Raw genomic sequence first — 13,497 nt, forward strand, 5'->3', positions numbered from 1 at the left:
TTATATTTGCCATTGTCTTTATTCATGAAAGCAAAATTCTCTCTGTTGTGCCACGAAATTGAAGAAAGTGGTTGAGAATTACATATTCACAGAGCAGATTATTGAAGGAGCTACTTAAAGCCAGTTCTTAACACAAAGATGGAGCGCTAATAAAACTGATGTTATTAACAACAAAGGGGAACACATAGGTTATTGAACAAGTAAGGATCTGTGCAGAGGAATTTGAAGAACTTTGAAGAGTAAACAATGAGGCTGAATTTTTTTTTTTTTTCTAATCTCAGCTCTTTATTTTTTAAGTCATAAATTCCACAAACAAGCTGTCTCCAGATGCAGAGACAACCCCATTCTCTTGTTATTGTTTTGCCTTTTTGTCTTTCAAGGAGGTTCACCTGGTTTGCAATCCAGGCTATAGGGAAGAGGTGGCTTTTTCAACGTAAAAAGCAATTAAATTATTGAAAATTGTCAAATTATCTTATGTAGTGAGTAGGAATAACTCCACAGCTGTTTTTATAATATGGACTGCAGGTTTCTGTCTTGTTTATGGTCAGAGAAAGAAATTATCTTTTTTGCTTCGTTCAGGATTGATTTCTTCCAAAAGCAGCAGAGGGTACAGAGTAGTGGGAAAAGATGATTATAGTACATTTATTATATTAAGAAGACAAAGAAAAAACCACATTTTCCTCTTTCATAATTTTCTGTGATAGCCATCATTTGTTAGTATTTGTCGCAATTCTGAAAGATTTGAGAAGAGCTAAAATAATGAAAAGCTAGAAGGTGATGTAGGAACAAACGTATAATGTTGGGTGTTCAGTTAGTGAGGGCATACATTTAAAAATATGCTCAACGAGTCCCTGGATTATTAAAATATATTGTAACTCAGCAGAAACCTTTGAATCTCTTGGTAGCCTTTTGTTTCTTTAAGAAGTCATTTTGCTTTTTAGAGACATGAAAAAAGTTCGTTACTTAGTTTTACATTTTATTAAAGTGTCAAGTTCTCTTGTAAACTAGCAATTTTATATACAATGGTGAAAAAACACTGGCTGTTAAATTTGTTTCAGCTTCAAGACATTAAGATTAAATAGGAAATTAATCAAAGTGTCTCCTTTGATTTTATACGTAAGAAACAAAGTTGCATTATTATCTTAAAAAGTTTGTGTGTGTGTGTGAAAAGCCCATTTTCGCTCTGTCCCTGTGGATGGGACATTGAATTTTCTGGCCTGAGCTGCACTGAGGTAGTTGGCCTAGGGAAGTATAACGCTAGATTTCTCTTTTCTTATTTTGATTTACAAAAGAAATGCAATGTTTTGGAAAATCCTTAGTCACCAGGCCACTTGTTTTGAAAAGTTCTTGTAAAAAAGATCTAAGCACCGTGTCAGAGAGGTCACCTGTTTGTTTCATTTGAGATAAATGGGTTGAGTGATAAGAGAGGCTTTCCGAAACTCAAAGAAGGCCCATGACGCAGCCTACACGTCAGGTGTGAGTCTTTGCCTACTTTCTGCAACGACTTTACTGCCAGCACCTGGCAGCCAGGCTTCCTCATCCTTAACGAGGGAACTCCGTGGAATGTTCTTGGCCTTGAGTAAGTTTCTTCTTGCGGGATATTTATCTATGCTCTCGTTCTTTTCCACCAACATGACATCTAAACCAGGAGAGCTGACTGCTCCTGAGGTTGGATAATGTGTGGCCTACGGATGTAAGATGTGGAGGTGAGGACAGAGGTCCACAGCGAGATTCTAGTGCTTTGCTATCCATTTCAGTATTTGAAAGGATGCTGTGTGTTTTTAAATTGGAAGAGTGCATCTTGGTGAGTTGAACTTGGGCCGCGTGTGATTTTTCATGAAATATCCTACTCTCCAAATTATTCAAGGTCACTCTTAAGAATAATTAGAAAGCAACCCAGAGCAGTAGGCAGAGAATTGGTAGATGATCTTTTATATATTTGATCCCTTTCATTCACTCAGTTGCTCAGCACCCTGCCGCTTCTCCCTAGTCAAGTGCCTTTTGTCCTTGTTTAATTTCTTACACACTCTGTACCTCTCTGAAGCCCTCAGTGAATTTTGCCTTGTTCTGTGGCTGTTTGTGTAGGTCATAATATCTCTTTGATTAGCTTGTTCACTTGCTTCCTCCAAGCAAGAAACATGCCTGAGGCTTTGTGGCTTCTGTAAGAGCCTCTCAACTGTCTGCTGGATGATTGGTCTTAGTGAGAAATCTCTTTTTTGTTTTCTTTGATCGTCACATACTCTGTCAGATTCCCAGGTGGTACTCTTGTAGTCATCTCGCTTTGTCCTGTGTCCCAGCTTCCCTCCCCCACACTTGTCCCTCTGGTGTTCTCTTCGTGACTGTATTACTGGCCTTGCCCTTGAATGGGCCCTTCACTTTGACCACTGAAGCAAAGCAAAATTCTTGCCTTGTTCTATCTCAGTTTTAGATTTGAGCGTGACCTAGTTGCTCAGATTGAATTAGTCATTGTTTTTAATTTTGCAAAGGTTATTAAATATCTTTTTGGTTTGGCTTTATTAATACTGATGCCGCTCGGCTTTTGTTTTTGTGGAGAGTCCTCTTTGAACTCTCTTGGGCTTTGTTTCATAGAAACATCAAAACCTTCATCATGCAGTGGACGAAAGAAACTCCCTGCATAACAGAATTCAAAGACTTGAAAGGCCTTTGGAGTGTTCAGATTATTTTGAATATTAGGTGCCTCTTCTTTAAACTCTAGAATAAACTCTCAAGTCCATCCCTGCACAAGTTTAGAATTTCCTAGAGAAAGTATTTTTTAATTTGTTAACAGACATTTTGTGTCATCCTCTGCCACCTGCTTGTCTTATCCTCCAGGAAACCTCACCTATTTTAGTTCTTACTCATTTTCTTCATCTGAACACCTACAACATGTATAGGGTGTACTTCACAGGGTTGTTTTGAGCATTAGGTGAGAGACTGTGTCGGGGAAAGCAGTTACCCCCCCATGTCTGGAGGAAGTGAGGGGCTTCTGCTCCGTGTACCAGAGGGGGGCCGTGGTGGGGAGGGCTGATATGGGAGTGAACATTTCTGGTTGATTTCTCCCTTCACCCACCAACTTGCTTCTCTCCATGGGAGTGTTTTGATTAAGGATCTGACCATCCATCAGGGAGCTTTTTTTTTTTTTTTAAAAAACGCAGGGGACCAGTAGTGCTGGTCTCATCTCTTGCCCTCTCTTGTCTGCTGCAGCCGAGGCCGTCCTGGGCCCGGGGCTGGAGAGGAGAGTTGTTTGCGTTTCAGGCTCTGCTTGGGGCAGGCCCAGCCAGGTCTCTGTTCCCCTGGTTCAGCTGCTCTGATTGCAAAACCAGGTGTCAGGTTGCTGTCAGGTTTACTGTCCTCTGGGGGCTGGCTACCTTCACTTTAGTGGGGAGGGCTATGGAGGCCTCATTTTGGCCTGCCTTCCCCATACCTGCTCCGGCACTCGTGAAGCTGACCCTTGGATCCCCATTTAGTGCTTCGAGTCTGCACGGCCTGTAGAACCCAGAGTGATTGACAGACATCTCAGACAGCCACAGAATACGTATGATGACATGTCTTTCTTGAACCACCAAGACCCTCTCCGTGAAAGGTGTGGCAGTTTGCTCTGCGGTTGTACCCTCACTTCTCTGAGTTCTGATGTCTCATGTGATGGCACATCGCACCCTGGATGGTGCCTGGCACAGGGCCGAGCAGGTAGAAGGGACTCAAAGCGGATTCGTAATTTTTCAAGAACTCAAGAAATTCTAGTGTTTCTTAATTGATTCCTTGGTAGAGTGGGTTTTTTTAGGTTGCTTGTGATGTTTTTTATCTCAAAGTGTGTACTTTAATAGAAGCGTGTATAATTTTCCCATGGGATTTTTCTGCCACATCAATCCCTGCCCTCTGTGTACATCCTCCTGACTCTTACAGAGATGGGGGAGGAGTGGGCGAGGGGCAGCTTATCAGGATGAAGGTGAGTGAAGCGTGGAAGATGGCTACAGAAAGCTTCCACCACCTGACATCACAGTCGCTCTCCTTGAGGCAGTGGGCACTCCCCTCCCTCCTGTCTCATAGCTCTTTCTTTCTTTCTTTTTTCTTCTTCTTTTATTTTTTTTGGAATTTTGGAATTTTATTTTTTTAATACAGCAGGTTCTTGTTCGTTATCCATTTTATACATATTAGTGTGCACATGTCAATCCCAATCTCCCAATTCATCACACCATCCCCTCCTCCCCCCCACCCCCCCCCCCCCCCGACTGGCCACTTTACCCCCTTGGTATCCATAGGTTTGTTCTCTACATCTGTGTCTCTATTTCTGGCCTGCAAACCGGTTCATCTGTACCATTTTTCTAGGTTCCACATATATGCGTTAATATACGATATTTGTTTTTTCTGACTTACTTCACTCTGTATGACAGTCTCTAGATCCATCCACGTCTCAACAAGTGACCCAATTTCGTTCCTTTTTATGGCTGAGTAATATTCCATTGTATATATGTACCAAATCTTCTTTATCCATTCATCTGTCGATGGGCATTTAGGTTGCTTCCATGACCTGGCTATTGTAAATAGTGCTGCAATGAACATTGGGGTGCATGTGTCTTTTTGAATTATGGTTTACTCTGGGTACATGCCCAGTAGTGGGATTGCTGGGTCATATGGTAATTCTATTTTTAGTTTTTTAAGAAACCTTCATACTGTTCTCCATAGTGGCTGTATCAATTTACATTCCCACCAACAGTGCAAGAGGATTGCCTTTTCTCCACACCCTCTCCAGCATTTGTTGTTTGTAGATTTTCTGATGATGCCCATTCTAACTAGTGTGAGGTGATACCTCATTGTAGTTTTGATTTGCATTTCTCTAATAATTAGTGATTTTGAGAAGCTTTTCATGTGCTTCTTGGCCATCTGTATGTCTTCTTTGGAGAAATGTCTATTTAGGTCTTCTGCCCATTTTTGGATTGGGTTGTTTGTTTTTTTAATATTGAGCTGCATGAGCTATTTATATATTTTGGAGATTAATCCTTTGTCCGTTGATTCATTTGCAAATATTTTCTCCCATTCTGAGGGTTTTCTTTTCATCTTGTTTGTAGTTTCCTTTGCTTTACAAAAGCTTTGAAGTTTCATTAGGTCCCATTTGTTTATTTTTGTTTTTATTTCCATTACTCTAGGAGGTGGATCAAAAAAGACCTTGCTGCGATTTATGTCAAAGAGTGTTCTTCCTAAGTTTTCCTCTAAGAGTTTTATAGTGTCCAGTCTTACATTTAGGTCTCTAATCCACCTGGAGTTTATTTGTTTATGGTGTTAGGGAGTGTTCTAATTTCATTCATTTACATGTAGCTGTCCAGTTTTCCCAGCGCCACTTATTGAAGACACTGTCTTTTCTCCACTGAATATCCTTGCCTCCTTTGTCATAGATTACTTGACCATAGGTGCGTGGGTTTATCTCTGGGCTTTCTATCCTCTTCCATTGATCTATATTTCTGTTTTTGTGCCAGTACCATATTGTATTGATTACTGTAGCTTTGTAGTATAGTTGGAAGTCAGGAAGTCTGATTCCTCCAGCTCCATTTTTTTCCCTCAAGACCGCTTTGGCTATTCGGGGTCTTTTGTGTCTCCATACAAATTTTAAGATTTTTTGTTCTAGTTCTGTAAAAAATGCCATTGGTAATTTATCTGTAGATTGCTTTGGGTAGTATAGTCATTTTCACAATATTGATTCTTCCAATCCAAGAACATGGTATATCTCTCCATCTGTTTGTATCATCTTTAATTTCTTTCATCAGTGTCTTATAGTTTTCTGCATACAGGTCTTTTGTCTCCCTAGGTAGGTTTATTCTTGGTATTTTATTCTTTTTGTTGCAATGGTAAATGGGAGTGTTTCCTTAATTTCTCTTTCAGATTTTTCATCATTAGTGTATACGAATGCAAGAGATTTCTGTGCATTAATTTTGTATCCTGCTACTTTACCAAATTCATTGATTAGCTCTAGTAGTTTTCTGGTGGCATCTTTAGGATTCTCTATGTATAGTGTCATGTCATCTGCAAACAGTGATAGTTTTACTTCTTTTCCAATTTGTATTCCTTTTATTTGTTTTTCTTCTCTGATTGCCGTAGCTAGGACTTCCAAAACTATGTCGAATAATAGTGGTGAGAGTGGAGATCCTTGTCTTGTTCCTAATCATAGAGGAAATGCATTCAGTTTTTTACCATTGAGAATGATGTTTGCTGTGGGTTTGTCATATATGGCCTTTATTATGTTGAGGTAGGATCCCTCTATTCCCACTTTCTGGAGAGTTTTTATTATAAATGGGTGTTGAATTTTGTCAAAAGCTTTTTCTGCATCTATTGAGATGGTCATATGGTTTTTATTCTTCAATTGGTTACTATGGTGTATCACATTGATTGATCTGTGTATATTGAAGAATCTTTGCATCCCTGGGATAAATCCCACTTGATCATGGTGTATGATCCTTTTAATGTGTTGTTGGATTCTGTTTGCTAGTATTTTGTTGAGGATTTTTGCATCTATATTCATCAGTGATATTGGTCTGTAATTTTCTTTTTTTGTAGTATCTTTGTCTGGTTTTGGTATCAGCGTGTTAGTGGCCTCATAGAATGAGTTTGGGAGTGTTCCTTCCTCTGCAATTTTTTGGAAGAGTTTAAGAAGGATGGGTGTTAGCTCTTCTCTAAATGTTTGATAGAATTCACCTGTGAAGCCATCTGGTCCTGGACTTTTGTTTGTTGGAAGATTTTTAATCACAGTTTCAATTTCATTACTTGTTATTGGTCTGTTCATATTTTCTGTTTCTTCCTGGTTCAGTCTTGGAAGGTTATACCTTTCTAAGAATTTGTCCAATTCTTCCAGGTTGTCCATTTTACTGGCATAGAGTTGCTTGTAGTAGTCTCTTAGGATGCTTTGTATTTCTGCGGTGTCTGTTGTAACTTCTCCTTTTTCATTTCTAATTTTATTGATTTGAGTCCTCTCCCTCTTTTTCTTGATGAGTCTGGCTAATGGCTTATCAATTTTGTTTATCTTCTCAAAGAACCAGCTTTTAGTTTTATTGATCTTTGCTATTGTTTTCTTTGTTTCTATTTCATTTATTTCTACTCTGTTCTTTATGATTTCTTTCCTTCTACTAACTTTGGGTTTTGTTTGTTCTTCTTTCTCTAGTTCCTTTAGATGTAAGGTTAGATTGTTTATTTGCGATTTTTCTTGTTTCTTGAGGTAGGCTTGTATTGCTATAAAGCTCCCTCTTAGCACTGCTTTTGCTGCATCCCATAGGTTTTGGATCGTCGTGTTTTCGTTGTAATTTGTCTCTAGGTATATTTTGCTTTCCTCTTTGATTTCTTCAGTGATCTCTTGGTTATTTAGTAACATATAGTTTAGCCTCCATGTGTTTGTGTTTTTAACGTTTTTTTCCCCTGTAATTGATTTCTAATCGCATAGCGTTGTGGTCAGAAAAGATGTTTGAAATGATTTCAATTTTCTTAAATTTACTGAGGCTTGATTTGTGACTCAAGATGTGATCTATCCTGGAGAATGTTCCGTGTGCACTTGAGAAGAAAGTGTAATCTGCTGTTTTTGGATGGAATGTCTTATAAATATCAATTAAATTTATCTGGTCTACTGTGTCATTTAAAGCTTGTGTTTCCTTATTAATTTTCTGTTTGGATGATCTGTCCATTGGTGTAAGTGAGGTGTTCAAGTCCCCCACTATTGTTGTGATTTCCTCTTTTAGAGCTGTTAGCAGTTGCCTTATGTGTTGAGGTGCTCCTATGTTGTGTGCATATATATTTATAATTGTTATATCTTCTTCTTGGATTGATCCGTTGATCATTACGTAGTGTCCTTCCTTGTCTCCTTTTTTAATAAATTTATTTATTTATTTATTTTTGGCTGTGTTGGGTCCTCGTTGCTGTGCACGGGCTTTCTCTAGTTGCGGCGAGCGGGGGCTATTCTTTGTTGCAGTGCATGGGTTTCTCATTGCAATGGCTTCTCTTGTTGCGGAGCATGGGCTCTAGGCGTGTGGGCTTCAGTAGTTGTGGCACGTGGGCTCAGTAGTTGTGGCTCATGGGCTCTAGAGCTCAGGTTCAGTAGTTGTGGTGCACGGGCTTAGTTGTTCCGCGGCATGTGGGACCTTTCCGAACCAGGGCTCGAACCCGTGTCCCCTGCATTGGCAGGCAGATTCTTAACCACTGCACCACCAGGGAAGTCCCCTTCCTTGTCTTTTGTAACATTCTTTATTTTAAAGTCTATTTTACCTGCTATGAGTATTGCAACTCCAGGTTTCTTTTGATTTCCATTTTCATGGAATATCTTTTTCCATCCCCTCACTTTCAGTCTGTATGTGTCCTTAGGTCTGAAGTGGGTCTATTGTAGACAGCATATATACGGGTCTTGTTTTTGTATCCATTCAGCCCGTCTGTGTCTTTTGGCTGGGGCATTTAATCCATTTACATTCAAGGTTATTATTATTTTTTTTTCAAGGTTATTATTGATATGCATGTTCCTGTTAACCATTTTCTTAATTGTTTTGGGATTGTTTTTGTAGGTCCTTTTCTTCTCTTGTGTTTTCCACTTAGAGAAGTTCCTTTAGCATTTGCTGTAGAGCTGGTTTGGTGGTGCTGAATTCTCTTAGCTTTTGCTTGTCTGTAAAGCTTTTGATTTCTCTATCGAATCTGAATGAGATCCTTGCCGGGTGGAGTAATCTTGGTTGTAGGTTCTTCCCTTTCATCACTTTAAGTATGTCATGCCACTCCCTTCTGGCTTGTAGAGTTTCTGCTGAGAAATCAGCTGTTAACCTTATGGGAGTTCCCTTGTATGTTATTTGTTATTTTTCCCTCTTTGCTTTCAGTAATTTTTCTTTGTCTTTAATTTTTGTCAGTTTGATTACTATGTGTCTTGGCATGTTTCTCCTTGGGTTTATCCTGCCTGGGACTCTCTGTGCTTCCTGGACTTGGGTGGCTATTTCCTTTCCCATGTTAGGGAGGTTTTCGACTATAATCTCTTCAAATATCTTTTCTGGTCCGTTCTCTCTCTCTCTTCCTTCTGGGACCCCTATAATGCGAATGTTGTTGTGTTTAATGTTGTCCCAGAGGTCTCTTAGGCTGTCTTCATTTCTTTTCATTCTTTTTTCTTCTGTTCCACATCGTAGCTCTTTCTTTCTAACTAGCCCCCTAACCTTCCTTGACATTGGCCTTAAGAAGTGGGAAAGTATAAATGGTAAGGAGAGTGAAGGTCTGATGGTGGCGATGCGGGAAAGAAGGTGTTTTCCGTGGTGTGTCCCAGCTGTTTTGCCTTCTTCCAAGTGCTGTTGCTTTCCAGAAGCTCCTTCCAGGTTTCTTGCTGGTTTGAGTTCAGGGGAGACCATAGAAGAGTTGCTGGCTGGAACGAAGGCAGCGATGGTTCGTGTGTGCTATACTCTATGGTAACAACTCCCAGACACCACTGCCAGCGGGCCTGACTTCATGGAGAGGGAGGAGAAAACATTTTCAGTTATTTTTATTTTTGGCGCAGAATGCAAGAAAATATTTTCTCATTTTTCCTTCCTCGACCTAATCTCTTAGCTGCAAATAATGATGCCTTGTTTCTTAAAGGGTAAATTAGCAAAAAACCATCAGCAAACTTCTTTCTCTTTAGCTGTTGGTTCACATAAGGCAAGGAATACTGAAGGAGATAGAAAGTGGGAGTGGGAGCATGGGAGCAGGGGAGAGGCATTCGGGTCCTGGTGAGGTACTGTGGTGGGTTTGCATGGGCTTTGCGAGCCTGGAGCCTGTTTTACCGCCTCAGGAAGGAACTTCCTGCCTGGGACTGGCAGTCCTAGGCACCCGGGCTGTCCCAGCTGTTTCCTTTGCTTTTGCAAATCTGTGCACAAGGGTGCTTAGGAGAAGGGCGAGGAGGAAAGGAAGCTGTGTTAAGTTGTGTAAGTTGTTGTGTTAAGTTGTATCAAGACTGCTCTTTGAGGGTTCCCTGTTTTGTGCCTGCCTTTCTGCTTTTTGGGTGGGGTGGCTTACTGAGTCTAGCCCTGCTGCTCTTGCTTCTTCCTCCTCTTCCTCCTTTTTATCCAGGTGAAATTCACATACATGAAATTAACCTTTTTTAAAAAAATTTATTTATTTATTTATTTATGGCTGTGTTGGGTCTTTGTTTCTGTGCGAGGGCTTTCTCTAGTTGCGGCAAGCGGGGACCACTCTTCATCGCGGTGCGCGGGCCTCTCACTATCACGGCCTCTCTTGTTGCGGAGCACAGGCTCCAGACGCGCAGGCTCAGTAGTTGTGGCTCACGGGCTTAGTTGCTCCGCAGCATGTGAGATCTTCCCAGACCAGGGCTCAAACCCGTGTCCCCTCCATTGGCAGGCAGATTCTCAACCACTGCGCCACCAGGGAAGCCCAACCATTTTTTTTAATGTAAAGGTTTTTTTTTTTTATGAGTAACATAGGCAAAATTAAAGTCAAAATTTTATTTAAAGAATTCGCATGTTATGATTCCCTCCACTGCCAATCACCTTAGTTCCTCAATGTTTGAGTCATAATCTTCAAGGTAGCCCTTTTAAAGAGAACTTTTGCTCAGACCACAGTTGTCATATTAGTAAGTCCACAGTTCTATTTAGTTGGGATTCTTTGATCTCCACTTGAATATGGAGATGCTTGAAAAATTCCCCACCTGTAATCTTTGGGTTCCAATTTCTTCAAGCAATTTACTTTAGGGCCCTGGAGGTTAAATTGTAGGAAGTACCTTGCTATTTTGGCAGATGATCTAAAATATATTGTTCCTTCATCATTTCTAATGTTGAAAAGTTTTGTGACATCCAGTTTTCACTCACGAGCCTAGCAAAACATGTTACAGGTCTCCTTGTCACCACTGCAATAAACTTACTGTGATGGAAACAAAACCTATGTCTCAGTGTGGCCACATCAGTAATACCTGGACACCGTGCACAACAGTTCCCATTTGCATCTAGAATGAGGCTTGAAATGAACCATTTTACAGTGAACAGTTCCCTGGCATTTAGTGTACTCACAGTGCTATGCAGCCACAACTGTAAGTCAGGTGCTTCTGGAGGGAAGGAGCCAATGAGGTTGGTGGTTTCTTCCTGGGGCGAATGTTCTGGAATTCTTTTGCCGGACTCTTTGTGGCAACTTTCCTTCTAAGACATGACTTGAGAAGGGATTTTTAAGCTAGGCCTTGAGATGCCACGTTGATGAACGTCTTTTAGCACAGCTGCCATGAGAATCCTCTTCCTTAGTGTTGATGAGAGGACAGAAAGTAGGACATGGAGACTTCTGGTCTGTGCTGTGCATATGTGATTTAATGGGGGGCTGACACACAAAGGACATGTAGGAGAGAAGCACAAATAAGTACTGTGTAATTACTGTCTTCTGTACAGTGCTTTTTTCCCATATAGATTTTGAGTAGAGTTCTGGAATGATTGGCAAGGCCATAGGCAGGTATGAGGGTTAAGGGGATGGGGTTGCATTGATTCAAAATTAGGTTGTTACCAGATTAGACAGACGAGTGTACCATACGTCTGTGAGCTGGATGCTATCATCAATCACTGCTGAGTACCTTCTGTAAACAGAAGACTGTACCAAACTGGGATTTTTAGGAGAATAAAATAAAATACCTGCCCATGGTCATGAGGAGCTGAGATGGGATTTTGGTTGATGCAATTGTTGACTCTTGTACATATGGAATCTGACTGTATATAGAGAAATTCATTGCATGTTTGAGGAATGACTGGAAAAAACTGGCTTTTGATTTTCTAGAGGAAAATGTGGTCATATGGAAAAAAATCAGGTATAATTTTGAATTTGCTTGACATAGTCATTCTTTTCAGTTATTTACAGTTTAGATCATTTATTCGCAAGAAATCTGAGGCAGATCTCGAGAGGATGCTGAAAAAGGAAAAGGCATTGTTTCTGAGGATTTCTCAAAACTTCCAAAACTAATCAGCCTTTTAAGAGGAGGGAGATGCCTCCTCTTCAGGAATCTTTTACATTTTTCAGAGTCATTTTTGGATTTGCTTCTGTTTTGAGAGGGATTGCCGTCAGCAGTGATTTCTGAACCCCAAAGACTGCATGACCACTGCCTCCAAAGACGGTCTAAATTAAATCGGGTACTGCCGTATTAAAAAGATATGGCTGCTACTTAGAGATGTCTTTGTTGAGGGACACTTTGTTGGGGTGGTTTACTATTCTTAGCATATTAAATGTTGAGAGAATTAAAGAGTTAATTTTCTTGGATCCTCCCCAGTCCGAAAATGAAGCGTGTGGTCTTAACATTGTATTAGTACTGTGTTACAGTAATAGTGAATTTGGAGGTAGTAGAACACGCCTCCCTTTCTTTCTTTCTTTCTTTTCTTTTTTGAAAAGAGGATGTTTAAAAAGAAAAGTAATGGAGAAGAAAAATATAAAATCAAAAAAATATTTCTCCTAGGTACTGTTGTTTTATCAACTTTATTACTGTTTCCATGAGATTCTTATTTTTCATGCCATAGCGGTTATTATTGTATTAATCATCACATCAGTCATTCTAAGGGTATAGGGTTGGGAGAACACATGATAATCGGTGACACTGTTGAGTTCCTGTCATGTTCTAGAGACAGTGCTAAGTGCTTCTTATGGGTGATCTCGCTGAATCCCCCCAGCAACCCTAGGGGGGCGATACTGTCATTGTCCTGACTTTCAGGGGGAGAAATTGAGTATCAGAAAGTTAAGTGAGTCCCCCAGAATTCGAACACTCTGGGATTTCAGCCCCGACCCTCCGCTCCTACCCACTGTCCTGCTCTGCCGCTCGGGGTCAGGTTGCCCACTACCCTCCAGGATACACAAACTCACCTCTGTCCCCCTCTTTCCTAGACGTCCATTCTGTGTCACTGCCTGCTGTTCACTGTCTCAGTGTTGGGCATACAGGCTCTGGTAAGGCATGGGACCTGCCCACGCAGAGGTCAGCAGAGGTCATGGTCAGGTGCCAGCGAGAGGTATGGTCTCAGAGAGGGGTTCCTGAAAGGGCTGCATTGCAACTGAGTGTGATTTCCAGTCCCAGCCAATCGCGTGGAGAAGTGGGGAAGGGTATTTCAAATTAGAATGTCTCTTAAAAAGGCGGAGGGCGTTCAGATAGATCACCAGGCCATGCCTGGGGATGGGTGTGTGTGCACGAAAGCAGTTAGCAGTCGTCATAAAGAAGAGGCTTCTCGATGGTAAGTATCATTTATGGACTGGTCAGAGTTTGCCAGTGGCCACTGCTGGCCCATGAACTAGAATTTTGGGAGCACTGTCCTAGCTCATTCCTTGTCCATCAGGCAGGGCTCTGTCGACACCATGGAGGGGATTTACGGCTCGGAGAGCTGAAGGGTGGTTTCAGATGATTTGCTCAGACTCACGATCAAGTTACTGTTGGGCTGACAGAGCACCTGTCCTGTGTGATCCCCGGCTAAGCGTGCCCCTGGTCCGGTTCTTTGCATCTGAGTCCAGAGAGAACACGCACGTTGGCTGCTCCCCCAGCCAGATGGCTGCATGCCT

General features: G+C 41.1%; 1 protein-coding gene across 8 annotated transcripts in view; it reads left to right on the top strand.

Moving 5' to 3' along the window:
* MFHAS1 (multifunctional ROCO family signaling regulator 1) overlaps positions 1-13,497 on the top strand; it is a 132,321-nt gene that overhangs the window by 4,478 nt on the left and 114,346 nt on the right. The window lies entirely within an intron of this gene.

Source organism: Balaenoptera physalus (genome assembly GCF_965194825.1).
Source record: "Balaenoptera physalus genome assembly, chromosome: 21".
NCBI lineage: Eukaryota > Metazoa > Chordata > Mammalia > Artiodactyla > Balaenopteridae > Balaenoptera > Balaenoptera physalus.